The 12,787-nt window shown below is 44.9% G+C and overlaps 1 long non-coding RNA gene across 1 annotated transcript; it reads right to left on the minus strand.

Moving 5' to 3' along the window:
- Positions 1 to 5,824: 5,824 nt before the first annotated feature.
- On the minus strand, positions 5,825 to 10,702 carry LOC130930137 (uncharacterized). Its single transcript, XR_009066995.1, has 3 exons — positions 10,429 to 10,702; positions 6,001 to 6,095; positions 5,825 to 5,914 (listed from the first exon to the last, which is right to left on the minus strand). It is a non-coding gene; the product is annotated as an uncharacterized LOC130930137 (long non-coding RNA).
- Between the last annotated feature and the right edge of the window lie 2,085 nt (positions 10,703 to 12,787).

The raw sequence follows: 12,787 nt of genomic DNA on the forward strand, positions 1-12,787 counted from the left end.
CTTGTTCAATCAATGTTTTTGTGCATCCATGCAAAGGATTTTTACAATTCTGTGCTGTTTCCTGCATAATCAGTTGCATCTGCCAAGATGGTCAAAATGGATTATCACGGGTCTCTATTGAATAGTCTCACTACCACAACATCTAGTCATTACTTCATTGCATAAGTTTTTACATGCAAAATGGATGTTGTCAGAATTTGTTAACACGTGTGTGCTCATTTCTGAGCATTTTCATTACTTATTTTATGTAACTTATTTTAACCTGCCAAAATTCATAATAGTTTGGGACAATGTAAGTTTCCACCAAAACAACAAAATCAGGGAATGGTTCGCAACCCACAACAGAATGATAATGAAGTTCCTACCACTATACTTCCTATTCCACAATTCCATAGAAGAATTTTTCTCCACATGGAGATGGCAAGTGTATGACTGCCAGCCTCACAATCAGATGGCTCTCCTGGATGCCATGAATGCAGCACCCAGTGACATCACAGCAGATGCCTGCAGAGGCTGGGTAAGGCATTCAAGAAGATTCTCTCCACGCTGTATAGCAAAAGAGGACATCGTTATGACGTGGATGAAAATTTGTGGCCAAACAGAGAGGAATGTCAAGATGTGTAGAGCGAATTGGTGAATTTCTTTGTGATACTCAGTGCTGTCCTTTGCTTTCTGTATTGCCATGAAATGGTCTGTCAAGACATTGTAAAACAGTAAAAGCGTAAACTGAGTCTTGTTCAGTCTCTTGCAATCAATCTCCCACACACAAATGTGTAACTTGCAATTTTCATCAAAACCTATATACTGTACACCACAGGTGTCAAACCGATTCCAGAAAGGGCCAAGTGGGTGCCGGATTTTGTTCCAACCGATACCGTGCAGAGAGTTTTACCAATGAACTTCCTACTGAAACAAGCAGCATCTGACAAAGTTTAACCGATTACACATGTAAAAGATCTGATTGGTGAAAATGTGTCCTCTTCATTAGTTGGAAAGCAAACCTGCACCCACTTGGCCCTTTCTGGAATCGGTTTGAAACCTGTGCTGTACACCATCTTCAGCATCAGAGCCTTCCACCAGAGTAACTTTTCAGTTGAGAGCATGATTAAGCAATTTGACTGTGTTGTCTGTACACAATGAAACAAGGACTTGTCATTCTGACAGCACTGACATGTTCATTGAAACAGAAATTTAATTTTAAACAATAGACATAGCATTTTGCACAGAAAACTAACTTTTGCAGGTAATCCATGTTGTTTTGCCACATGTGCAACATGTGAGGCTTGAACAAGTAGTTTGGAGAATTTCAGTCCTGATCTGAGAAATGTATCAAAGCAATTGAGAAAAACTGTAATATAAATGATAAAGTACTACAGCATGAGGTTGGTAGAGTAGCCAAAAATGTTACTCAAGGAAGAGTAACGTTACATCAAAATAATATTTTTTAAGTAGAAGTAGTCAACCAAAAATTTACTTAAGTACAAGTAAAAAAGTATTTATTGAAAACAATACTCAAGTAATGAGTAACGTTGTGAGTAACCGCTTACAATGTCAGATGGAAAAAAATGTAGCTTTTTTTGTTAACAGCACAACTTTATCTATTTCAGCTGTTTTAATTACACTCTACTATAAACTATTACATGACCGTATTAGGACAAAAAGATTACACATTAATCATTGAATTCATTCCAGAACACAACTGTCCAAAACCTCACCCGTCCAAAGAGCATGAGGTAACATTGTTACCTCTGATTGTATAATAGAGTCATGTGGTTATTGTTTTGATGTCTCATTGGTAAAACTGAGACAGTCACTGTCGGCATCTGTGGCAAAAATAAAGTCAATATGTAGAATAAAGAGGAAAAATGTAACGACTCTAGTGTCGCCCCAAATAGCGGAGTAATAGTAGCGTTTTTTTCTTCACAAATCTACTCAAGTAAAAGTAAAAAAGTATTGTGTGGTAAGACTACACTATGAAGTATCATTTTCTCATGAAGTTACTCAAGTAAATGTAATGGAGTAAATGTAACGTGTTACTACCCGCCTCTTACTAAAGCACTGTTTTTTACTCAATGCAGCCCAAAGGGGGCGCACACTCCATGCTAGGATATAGACCCTACCCACGTGACGTCACAACTCCGCTCTCCTGACTGGTGCTGCCCACTTGTCCGTCAACACATCGTGTTGACCTGTTACGGCTACGTACATTCCTCCTATTTACGGCGTGTTTTTCTGCTCGTTAACATTAATAATCAAAATGGTGAAGGCGTGTGTGGCGGTCGGTTGCAATAACAGAGAAGATAGACGGAGAGACTTGAAGTTCTACCGGATTCCGAGAGACACGGAGAGGAGAGAGCGAGATGGGCTGCTGCAATTCGACGAGAACTGGGCTCCAAATGATTACCACAGATTATGTAGTAGTCATTTTATATCTGGTAAGATGCATTTAATATATATTTAGAGGGTTTGGGGCTGACAACCACAATTAAGATCATTGCTAGGCTAATCGCCGACAACATACATGTATGTATGTAGTGAGAGTGCTATCGCTAAACCATATAAACATTAAAAGCCCTAGCTCCATTGACAAATGACATGAAATACATTAGACTTGACAGTGGATGTTAGCAAGAACAAAAGATTTTGAATTGAAAATTTCGTAACTCACCTTCCGAGCACAAGATTCCTGCTGAATTTTCGTGTATGAGGACCTGTTTCACCCAACCAGCAACGTAGCATTTATAAGCCTTCAAGCTCTTAAAGTTTTTCAAACTTTCGTGAGAATAGGCTGATTTTGTGTGGACAAGATAGTTGTAAATATCAGGGTCAGGCAGAGACGGCGAAGGCAGCCGGTCAAAAATCATCGATTTAGGCATCAAATATGGATCTGGCGACTGTATAGAACGAAGCTTTTCCACATAACGCCTTTTATGCAACACATCCAGTGAGTTTACAGCATCAGAAAGCACCGGGTCTTCCATGAAATGCATTTTAAATTCCTCGATCAATTGAAACCAATGCTAATACAGAGACAAAATGACGGACAAGTGGGCGGAACCATACAGCGAGCACGTGGTTTTGTGACGTCGGTGGGTAGGGTATATATGCAGGGGGTTGTGAGAGGAAGAGCATCCATTGTAAAACTTTGCCAAACAAATATGAACATGCATCAAACAAATTCAGCAGCTGATCAGAACTGGCCTGGGTCAATAACGTCCGCCACCAGTGCCACTGACCTACAGCGCGTTAATTGAAATTCAGCTTCTGTGGGTTGAAGACAAAAAAGATGTGGTCTGTGGATTCTTAGTAAGAAAGAGAAGAGGAAAAGACAGCTCCAAGCAGGGGTCGCGTTAACCGAATATTTTCCGTCATTGACCGATTTTTTAAAACGGTGACGGAAAAAACTGAAGTCCATCCGTCATTTTGACCGGTTGCAATTCACACCCCAGACCACAGGGTGGCGAGTGAGCATATTAATTAGCTATTGTCTCTCTTGATGCATGACGTCGTTGGCCTTACTCTGAAAAATGTCAAGGCAACTGAGTGTCCGAAGTTTCTTCAAAAAGCCCCAAAACGACGATGGTGTTGATAAAAGAGGTGAAAAAACAGGGATTGCACAAGCGGGCACGCAATTCAAGTCCATGCGCACAAGGAGGAAAGTGTGAGACTACGTTCAGGCCACAGCAGGTGAACTGTTAATTTCATTGTTCCATATACTACATATGGTAGGCTACCTAACTACTGGGGCCACAGTCAGCTGTTTTTGTCACTGCGGAGAAAAAGTTACATATTCATCTGCTTGATGTGTGATGGCAAGTGTGGATTCCCTGTTAAGCTTGTTTGGACAGAATATTAATTTAAAATGAATGAAAACTAAATACTATTGAATATGTTGAAGCGGTATGCAATGTTAAGAGTCTTGTTAGCTGTAGGCGCACTATCCTAGACCCCTCACTATCCACTCGCGGGGGCCTGTGCTTGTCAGTGACGTTCCTTATTCTCGCTATATGATTATACAACTTTAACATTTGTTAATAATACGCTCTGTGTGTAGTATCATCCATCGCTTTTCCTTTTTAAATGGGCACTTATAAGCGAACGCAAGAAGTAACAATGGGAACATTTTTAAACAGGCATTTCACGGGAGAGCATTTCGACTCTTCGGCCAATCATATAGCGAGAGCGAGTGGATAGTGAGGGGACCGCGCGCGGCTCTTAAAGGGGAAGTTCAGATTTTTTGACATCAGGCTTATTCTTCGAGTTGGGGGGCGTTAAATAGTCAGTGGAGTTGATTTCAAAATATTTCGTATCGTTTGTTAGTCTTCTATTATTCTTCAGGGCTCCGGAGTGGCTATGCTAATGCAAGTCAATATGGCCAATTAGCATGCTCATGAAAACAACATATGCACGTAGGAGAATCACCGATGACGGATGCAATCAATAGTGTTGGCTATGTTTTCAGGATAAAGTTATTAAAACTTACCATTGTATGTCAATAACTGCAGTAAGAACAGCAACATTAGTAATTCAGTTGCCTTGCAGAGAAGAGAACTAGCTGGCTGCGCGGAGGGATATCACATTGGTCTTTTCACCGCTTTTTTTTTTTTTTTTTTTTTGTGGCAACGAAGCGACTTCCCGCCCCCAAAATGCAGGGAAGAATTGGGGCTGAACTGTTTTCAGAACTCAATAAATGGTTTCAAGTGAACACCAAGACTTTTTCCCACTTCTCAACAAAGGTGTTCTTGAAACTTTTTTCTTCGTAGACAAGACCAACTGGAAAAAAACAGGCAGCTATCAATGAGGTAAGTGGATTCCTGCATGCTTTATTTTGTCGCTGGGCGAATATTCGTATACTCTAAGCATAGTTCTACTTCAGGAAAGCAGCTATATCATCTCAACAGTAATGCATTGTGAGAGTAAAAGCATGTCAATATAAATGGCAGTAGCAGTATGGCAATTATTTACAAGGATGTGCCTAAATTATCACGCAATATGTCAAAAATTAACATTATAAAACTGACATAGGCAAATGTGTTGAACATAACTTCAAGTATTATTTCATGTATTTCAATTGCCAGTGATTGTCCCCTTAGAGCACTTGATTTAAAAACTTGAAGTTACGTAATTTGCGGACTATAAGCTGCTACTTTTTTCCCCCTCATTTTGAATCCAGCTGCATATAGTAGAGTGCTGCTAATGTGTTGGGAATATTGAACATGTGTCCAAGCTAGAGTTCTGTAACTTTTTAAAATAATATATATATTTTTTTGATCTATCACATGATGATTTTGGCACTTTCTTTTTTAATCACCCTGTATTATGGTTTTGTTGTTTTAGGCAACTCCGATTGGTGGCATATAGGGTTGTTCTTGAGTGGGCGTTGAAAGGCAAACATCTGGGAAGAGGCCAGCGACGTGTTCATCCATCATGTGTCGTCTCCTGCATCCGTGACAAGTGCACTTCTGTCATTGGGAACTACAATGGTTTTAGGGAAACTGAAGATGCTTTGCAATTATTCTAAGTACAGCTCCAACATACCCAGAAACTTTTGATCTTTTAAACCTTCACATTTCACAAATAAGACAATATGTGTGTTTTTTTTTTTTTTTTATTATTATAGTACATTCAAAAATATCTATTAAAAAGAAAAAAGGAAAATGTCAGTCTAATTATTTTTTAAATCTACTGACATGTAAAATGACTTTCTTTATCAGGCCTTTTGATGCCTGGGGAATTGTAGTTGGAGGCTTGAAATAAAAGTCTGGATCAGCAAACTTCACTGATGAACCCTGCAGTCTTTCCAGGACATGCGCCACCAAATTCTGTCAGAATGTCTTCGCTGTTGGCTCGTAACTCCTCCGGGCAACCCATCTTTTTGTTTGCGTTGGAAACTCCAAGCTGTATCTCGAAGTCCCTAATAGAGTAAATTTGATTGAGATTTGTACACATAAGAAGGATAGACTGCAATTGTTAATGGGAAAAAAAGTTGATAGAGCCTACCATCAGCATTCCTCGCTTGCTGGCGCCCTTGCCTTCATGGAGTTGAAAACAAAGTGGAGCCTCTTCTGGGTGTACATAAAGCATCTCCAGGTCACCTAAAGATCACAGTAAAAAGTAGCTTGTTAGATGTGTCATGATAATATGCCTGTGTTGTAGACACAACCGCACCACGGAATAAGGTAAACCCTAATATCTAAAAAAAAAATTTGCGGAATGTCATGTTCAGCAAAAAAGTTTTAGAATTATTTTTTAAATCGTATTTAGGAGCGCTGTTCAACGCTTTCCCAAAGACCAAATCGGAGATTACTTCTTGGTTTATTCCTTTATTTATTACAAGCTAGGTAGGTGTCACTTATCGAAGGACATAGAAAACCAAGTTATCACTCTGTACGCTCAAAAGGTTTCTTCTCATTACTTCTTGGTTTATTCCTTTATTTATTACAAGCTAGGTAGGTGTCACTTATCCAATGACATAGAAAACCAAGTTATTACTCTGTATGCTCAAAAGGTTTCTTCTCAATTTTTCATGAAAGTGAAAAAGTATTCCAATATCCCCCAGTTCACTCACAATCTTTATTATAAATAACCCTTCAATAACTGATTGGCTGAGGTGTCTGGGGCGAATAGTAAAGGTAAAAAAAAAAATTGTATGATTGACATATTGATTACCGATATTTACATACTACCGACTACTAGTCCCGATGAGGAAGAGTCAGAGTACGTGTCTGTGTGTGGGAGTGTGCAAAAAACGGCGGTTGCTCACGCACATAACCTACGAACGATTCGTAAACCAAATCCAAACCCGAAGTGGAAGGATTTACTGCATTCGGGATGGTGATCTGGAAATTGACTGTACTGTTCCCCTTGTGTGTGTGTGTGTGTGTGAGTGAACACAAGTGTACAGTCAGCCAAACTCCATTCAAAATGAATACGTGAGTCGGGAGGTAGCGTCCGAGCTCCAGGTGCTTTGTTGTGCTGCGCTGTCGCATCCTGTCAGGGACGCGGGCAGGCAGGTTGTGTGGACCCAAATGCAAGGAAACAACAACGCAAGGCAGGTGGCAGAGAACTCAAAAAATGGTTTTAATTATAACTAACAAAAGCACAAAGTACAAACAAAAGGACTGGGGATCAAAAGGCAAGGTTCTAAACAAAACTTACTTAAACGGAGGGACTGGTACACGAGGGCTTGGAGAGGTCTTGACTTTGACACAGACAGACATTGACATAGACAATGACGCAACAAGGAGTGACAAGAAACTGGGTCATTATATACGCAGACAAGGGGTAACGAGACGAGGAACAGCTGGGTAACACAGGTGGATGCAGATTGCAGGATACACTGGGAAAACACACACAGGTGAGAGCAATGGGTAATCACAGGGACAAGTCACACAAGGAGAAACCAAACACAAAACCTAACAGTACCCCCCCCTCAAGGGACGGATCCCAGACGTCCCGAGGAAACAAAAAGTCAGAAGGTTGCTCGGAGGAGGGAGCAACACCAGCCCGTCACGGCCAGTCAGGCGGGCGTCCAGGACGCAAGACGTGGGCCGATCGCACGGGTCGATCGGGAGGGCGCCCGGGGCGCCAGACATTGGGTGACCGCACGGGCAGATCAGGCGGGCGTCCCAGACGAGGTAGTGCTCGGTCGTCCATACCGCCATGTTGTGGCAGGAAACGGGGAGCAGCATCATCGGGGCGAGGGTCAGGAACAGAGTCGGAGTCGTCGTGCGGACCAGGAACGGAGTCGGAGTCGTCGTGCGGACCAGGAACGGAGTCGGAGTTGTCGTGCGGACCAGGAACGGAGTCGGAGTCGTCGTGCGGACCAGGAACGGAGTCGGAGTCGTCGTGCGGACCAGGAACAGAGTCGGAGTAGTCTGCTGGCGTTACAGAGTCGGAGTAGTCTGCTGGCGTTACAGCAGTGGAGTCGGAGTAGTCTGCTGGCGTGACAGCAGCGGAGTCGTCGTCGTCGTCTGCTGGCGTGACAGCAGCGGAGTCGTCGTCGTCGTCTGCTGGCGTGACAGCAGCGGAGTCGTCGTCGTCTGCTGGCGTGATAGCAGCGGAGTCGTCGTCGTCTGCTGGCGTGACAGCAGCGGAGTCGTCGTCGTCTGCTGGCGTGACAGCAGCGGAGTCGTCGTCGTCTGCTGGCGGGACAGCAGCGGAGTCGTCGTCGTCTGCTGGCGGGACAGCAGCGGAGTCGCAGGAGTCTGCTGGCGGGACAGCAGCGGAGTCGCAGGAGACTGCTGGCGGAACAGCAGCGGAGTCGCAGGAGACTGCTGGCGGAACAGCAGCGGAGTCGCAGGAGACTGCTGGCGGAACAGCAGCGGAGTCGCAGGAGACTGCTGGCGGAACAGCAGCGGAGTCGCAGGAGACTGCTGGCGGATCAGCAGCGGAGTCGCAGGAGACTGCTGGCGGAACAGCAGCGGAGTCGCAGGAGACTGCTGGCGGAACAGCAGCGGAGTCGCAGGAGACTGCTGGCGGAACAGCAGCGGAGTCGCAGGAGACTGCTGGCGGAACAGCAGCGGAGTCGCAGGAGACTGCTGGCGGAACAGCAGCGGGGTCGCAGGAGACTGCTGGCGGAACAGCAGCGGGGTCGCAGGAGACTGCTGGCGGGACAGCAGCTTGGTCGTCTGCTGGCGGGACAGCAGCTTGGTCGTCTGCTGGCGGGACAGCAGCTTGGTCGTCTGCTGGCGGGACAGCAGCGGGGTCGCAGGAGTCTGCTGGTGCAGTCGGCCCGGGCACTTGACTGCGGGGAGTCGGCGCGGGAGGCACTTGACTGCGGGGAGTCGGCGCGGGAGGCACTTGACTGCGGGGAGCCGGCGCGGGAGGCACTTGACTGCGGCGAGTCGGCGCGGGAGGCACTTGACTGCGGCGAGTCGGCGCGGGAGGCACTTGACTGCGGGGAGTCGGCGCGGGCACTTGACTGCGGGGAGTCGGCGCGGGCACTTGACTGCGGGGAGCCGGCGCGGGCACTTGACTGCGGGGAGCCGGCGCGGGAGGCACTTGACTGCGGGGAGTCGGCGCGGGCACTTGACTGCGGGGAGTCGGCGCGGGCACTTGACTGCGGGGAGTCGGCGCGGGCACTTGACTGCGGGGAGCCGGCGCGGGAGGCACTTGACTGCGGGGAGCCGGCGCGGGAGGCACTTGACTGCGGGGTGCCGGCGCGGGAGGCACTTGACTGCGGGGAGCCGGCGCGGGCACAGGACTGCGTGGAGCCGGCGCGGGAGGAACTTGACTGCGTGGAGCCGGCGCGGGAGGAACTTGACTGCGTGGAGCCGGCGCGGGAGGAACTTGACTGCGTGGAGCCGGTGCGGGAGGAACTTGACTGCGTGGAGCCTCGGGAAGCCGAGCCGTCAAGACGTGCCCACGACGTCGGCGTGGACGAGATCGCCGAGGCTTTTGGACAGGGTTCATTGACAGACTGGGTGGTATGGAATGAGGGAGGCCTGAAAAAAACCGAGAGGGTGAAGAAAAGGGCATGGAAAAAAAATCTGGGTCGGAGTCAGAGTCAGAATAGAGGAGGTCATATAAATTGTGATCCTCCTCAAAATCTGAAAAATCAGTCCAAAAAAATGTGTTGTGGTCTGTGGGTGGGTTGAGGGTGTCGACGTGCCGGCCGAAAATGAATCTTTCCCGCTGGGTCCACTAGTGGTTGCGTCATTCTGTCAGGGACGCGGGCAGGCAGGTTGTGTGGACCCAAATGCAAGGAAACAACAACGCAAGGCAGGTGGCAGAGAACTCAAAAAATGGTTTTAAGTATAACTAGCAAAAGCACAAAGTACAAACAAAAGGACTGGGGATCAAAAGGCAAGGTTCTAAACAAAACTTACTTAAACGGAGGGACTGGTACACGAGGGCTTGGAGAGGTCTTGACTTTGACACAGACAGACATTGACATAGACAATGACGCAACAAGGAGTGACAAGAAACTGGGTCATTATATACGCAGACAAGGGGTAACGAGACGAGGAACAGCTGGGTAACACAGGTGGATGCAGATTGCAGGATACACTGGGAAAACACACACAGGTGAGAGCAATGGGTAATCACAGGGACAAGTCACACAAGGAGAAACCAAACACAAAACCTAACACATCCAAAAATGAATCGGAGTGAAAAGACGATCCCTTCGAAGGTACAAACAACACAACCATCTCTCACCAAACGACGGATTGACTAAAATACTACAAAAATGGCAGCCACAGTACTTCCTTCCTGTCAAACGGCTGTTAAAATAATAGCACGAAGGAAAAATGCACTTCGTGAGATATTGGACAGAACATTGACCATTGTTTCCAATTTAAAAACGCGAACCATAAATATGCATGGCGTTTGTTACAAGCCTCACTAACGCGAGCTGCGATATCGAGGTGTGCATGCACATATATGTGATATATTTTCATATATTATTTATTTATTTATTTTTACCTGTTTATCGGAAGCTCTTGAAGACGTTTGGACACTCGAAGGCACAGCAATTGGGTAACAGGAGAGGATACCGATGAAAATGGGCGCTGCAAATACTCCAGAGCAGTACTTTTCCACCGGTGTGTGTGTATGTCATATCCAGCAGAGTAACCACATTTTATATCGTTCCTCGTTCTTCATAGTCAGGCGGTGGAAACTTTCCTTTGTCCATTTCTTCTGTATGTTTCCACAACTTCTAAAAGCACATTTCACCATTTTGACGTCCTTCCGTGAACGCTCTGCATAGCAGACCAAGGTGAATACGAGTGGCCACAGCCCTCCCCTCTATTGTGGTGCCATTACACATAGAAAAAAAATAGTCCCGCAGAATTAAATGAATTACGGCAGTTTGGTGAGACATTGTTTTGGCTGCAGGGGTTTCCTGAACATTGGGCTGCGTTTTTAATTTATTTGACTATGTTAGATCTGTGAATATCGGTATTAGCATGCTAACTGGCCATATTGACTTGCATTAGCATAATCACTGTGGAGCCCTGAAAATAATAAAAGACTAACAAACGATACGGAATTTTTCTCAATCAACTCCACTGACTATTTAACCCCCCCCCCCCAACTCGAAGAATAAGCCTGATGTCAAAAATTCTGAACTTCCCCTTTAAGTGTCTCTGTCACGTGACTGTCGTAGCCGGTAACGCGCTCGGCCAAATGGACACACAAGTACGGAAGGTGAATTATGCCAAACAAAGGGTCACCACAATGTCATTATCATCATTTTAAAAATGTAAGTGACGGGTAAAAATAGATTATGACCAGATTTTTATGACCCTGTCAGTCAAAATGACAGACAACGAAAAAGTCTAGCGCAACCTCTGGCTCCAAGATTCGCAAATGATGACTTTGGGGGGCCATGACAGGAAAAGCTAATTTATTAAACAGTTGCCCCAGTGACCACACACACACTCATATGTGCGCACATACACAGACATGTGCAAGTTTTATGTCATATTTTTAATGCAGTCGGTCTTTTTGCTTTATATTGTGGGTTCTTTAAATCTTTTGAATCATTTCATGATTTTATCATCTATTATTAGCATTTCTACATTACCTTACTTGCACATTTTCTAATACATGTATAACTCTTTTCTTTTATGTTGCTCCTGATTGTTGTCTGCTCATGTATACAGAAATACTTTTGTGTAGGAAATAAACTTTTTCAATAAACTCACCATGTCTTGCAAAAGTAGAATATTCTCATTCATAAGTAAATATCGCAAATGCTAAAGGAAGCCCCCCCACCAGAAGGCTTGTAAACCAAGCAAACCCTCTACTGCAAACAACATGCAGATTACCTGCCTGTCGACATGTTCCTAATTATTATTCATGTTTACAAACTTGCGTCCCACGGGACGGGCTCCTCGACCAGCTGCATATGAGATGAGCAAACAGAGACAGTGCCGGCGCACAAGAGTGGACATGAATTTATTCATGGCAAAAAAGCGTCTCCACTCTTCCTCCCCAGAGAGGAGACATTTATGAAGACATTCCATCAAAATCATTACGGTTGCATTAGCATTCTGAGCAGACGCTACCTGCGTCATAATTTTGCTCGTCCAAGCCTCCACCCACGACCACCGTGTCCATCCTTAAAACAAGGGATGGAAATGAGCGAGGTGGGGTAGGTTGCATCTGCTTTTCCTTTGGGATTTGCTGAGAGGTACTTTTCTACTGCCGCTGGGAAAATTGCTTGAAAATTGCTAAGAAGTAAAAACACATACAGATATGACTTCTGACTCCTGCTCATTGGTGCAGCTGGGACTGAAAGTGAGGGGAAAAAAATTGCATTGATCTTACCGTACTTTAATGACCAGAGAGTCTCTGAAAGTTTGAGTGCGATCTCCAGATCATTGATTGTGATGTGACTGATATAGACGTTTTGACTTATAGGAAGAAATTTATTTATTCATTCAAAGTGTTTCTAAATAAAACCACACTTGGGGTGACCGATGTCCAGCAGTAGATTTCAAATTTTAAATGTATGATCTGCTCTTCCTACAAGTATGGAAAATACTAATTTAAGACTGACTGGTAGCGTAATGCCATGTATGGCAATTAGATGTTTGCTGATTTGACCTTGAACTACCTTGATCATCATTTGACAGTTGTCATCCAAAACCAGTCCCTTCTACCAAGTTTGGCAAGATCTTGCAACCATTTCAGCACAAAAAGAAAACCCTCGTTCACCATGAAAACCATAGTCTACGTGATCTCACTGATTTGCACAATAACAAAGTTGACTTCCCAAAAGTTTCAAATGGACAATAAGATGTGTGAAGGCAAACCACTAATGTTAAGACAAATG

Source organism: Corythoichthys intestinalis, chromosome 2 (assembly GCF_030265065.1).
Source record: "Corythoichthys intestinalis isolate RoL2023-P3 chromosome 2, ASM3026506v1, whole genome shotgun sequence".
Taxonomy (NCBI): Eukaryota; Metazoa; Chordata; class Actinopteri; order Syngnathiformes; family Syngnathidae; genus Corythoichthys; species Corythoichthys intestinalis.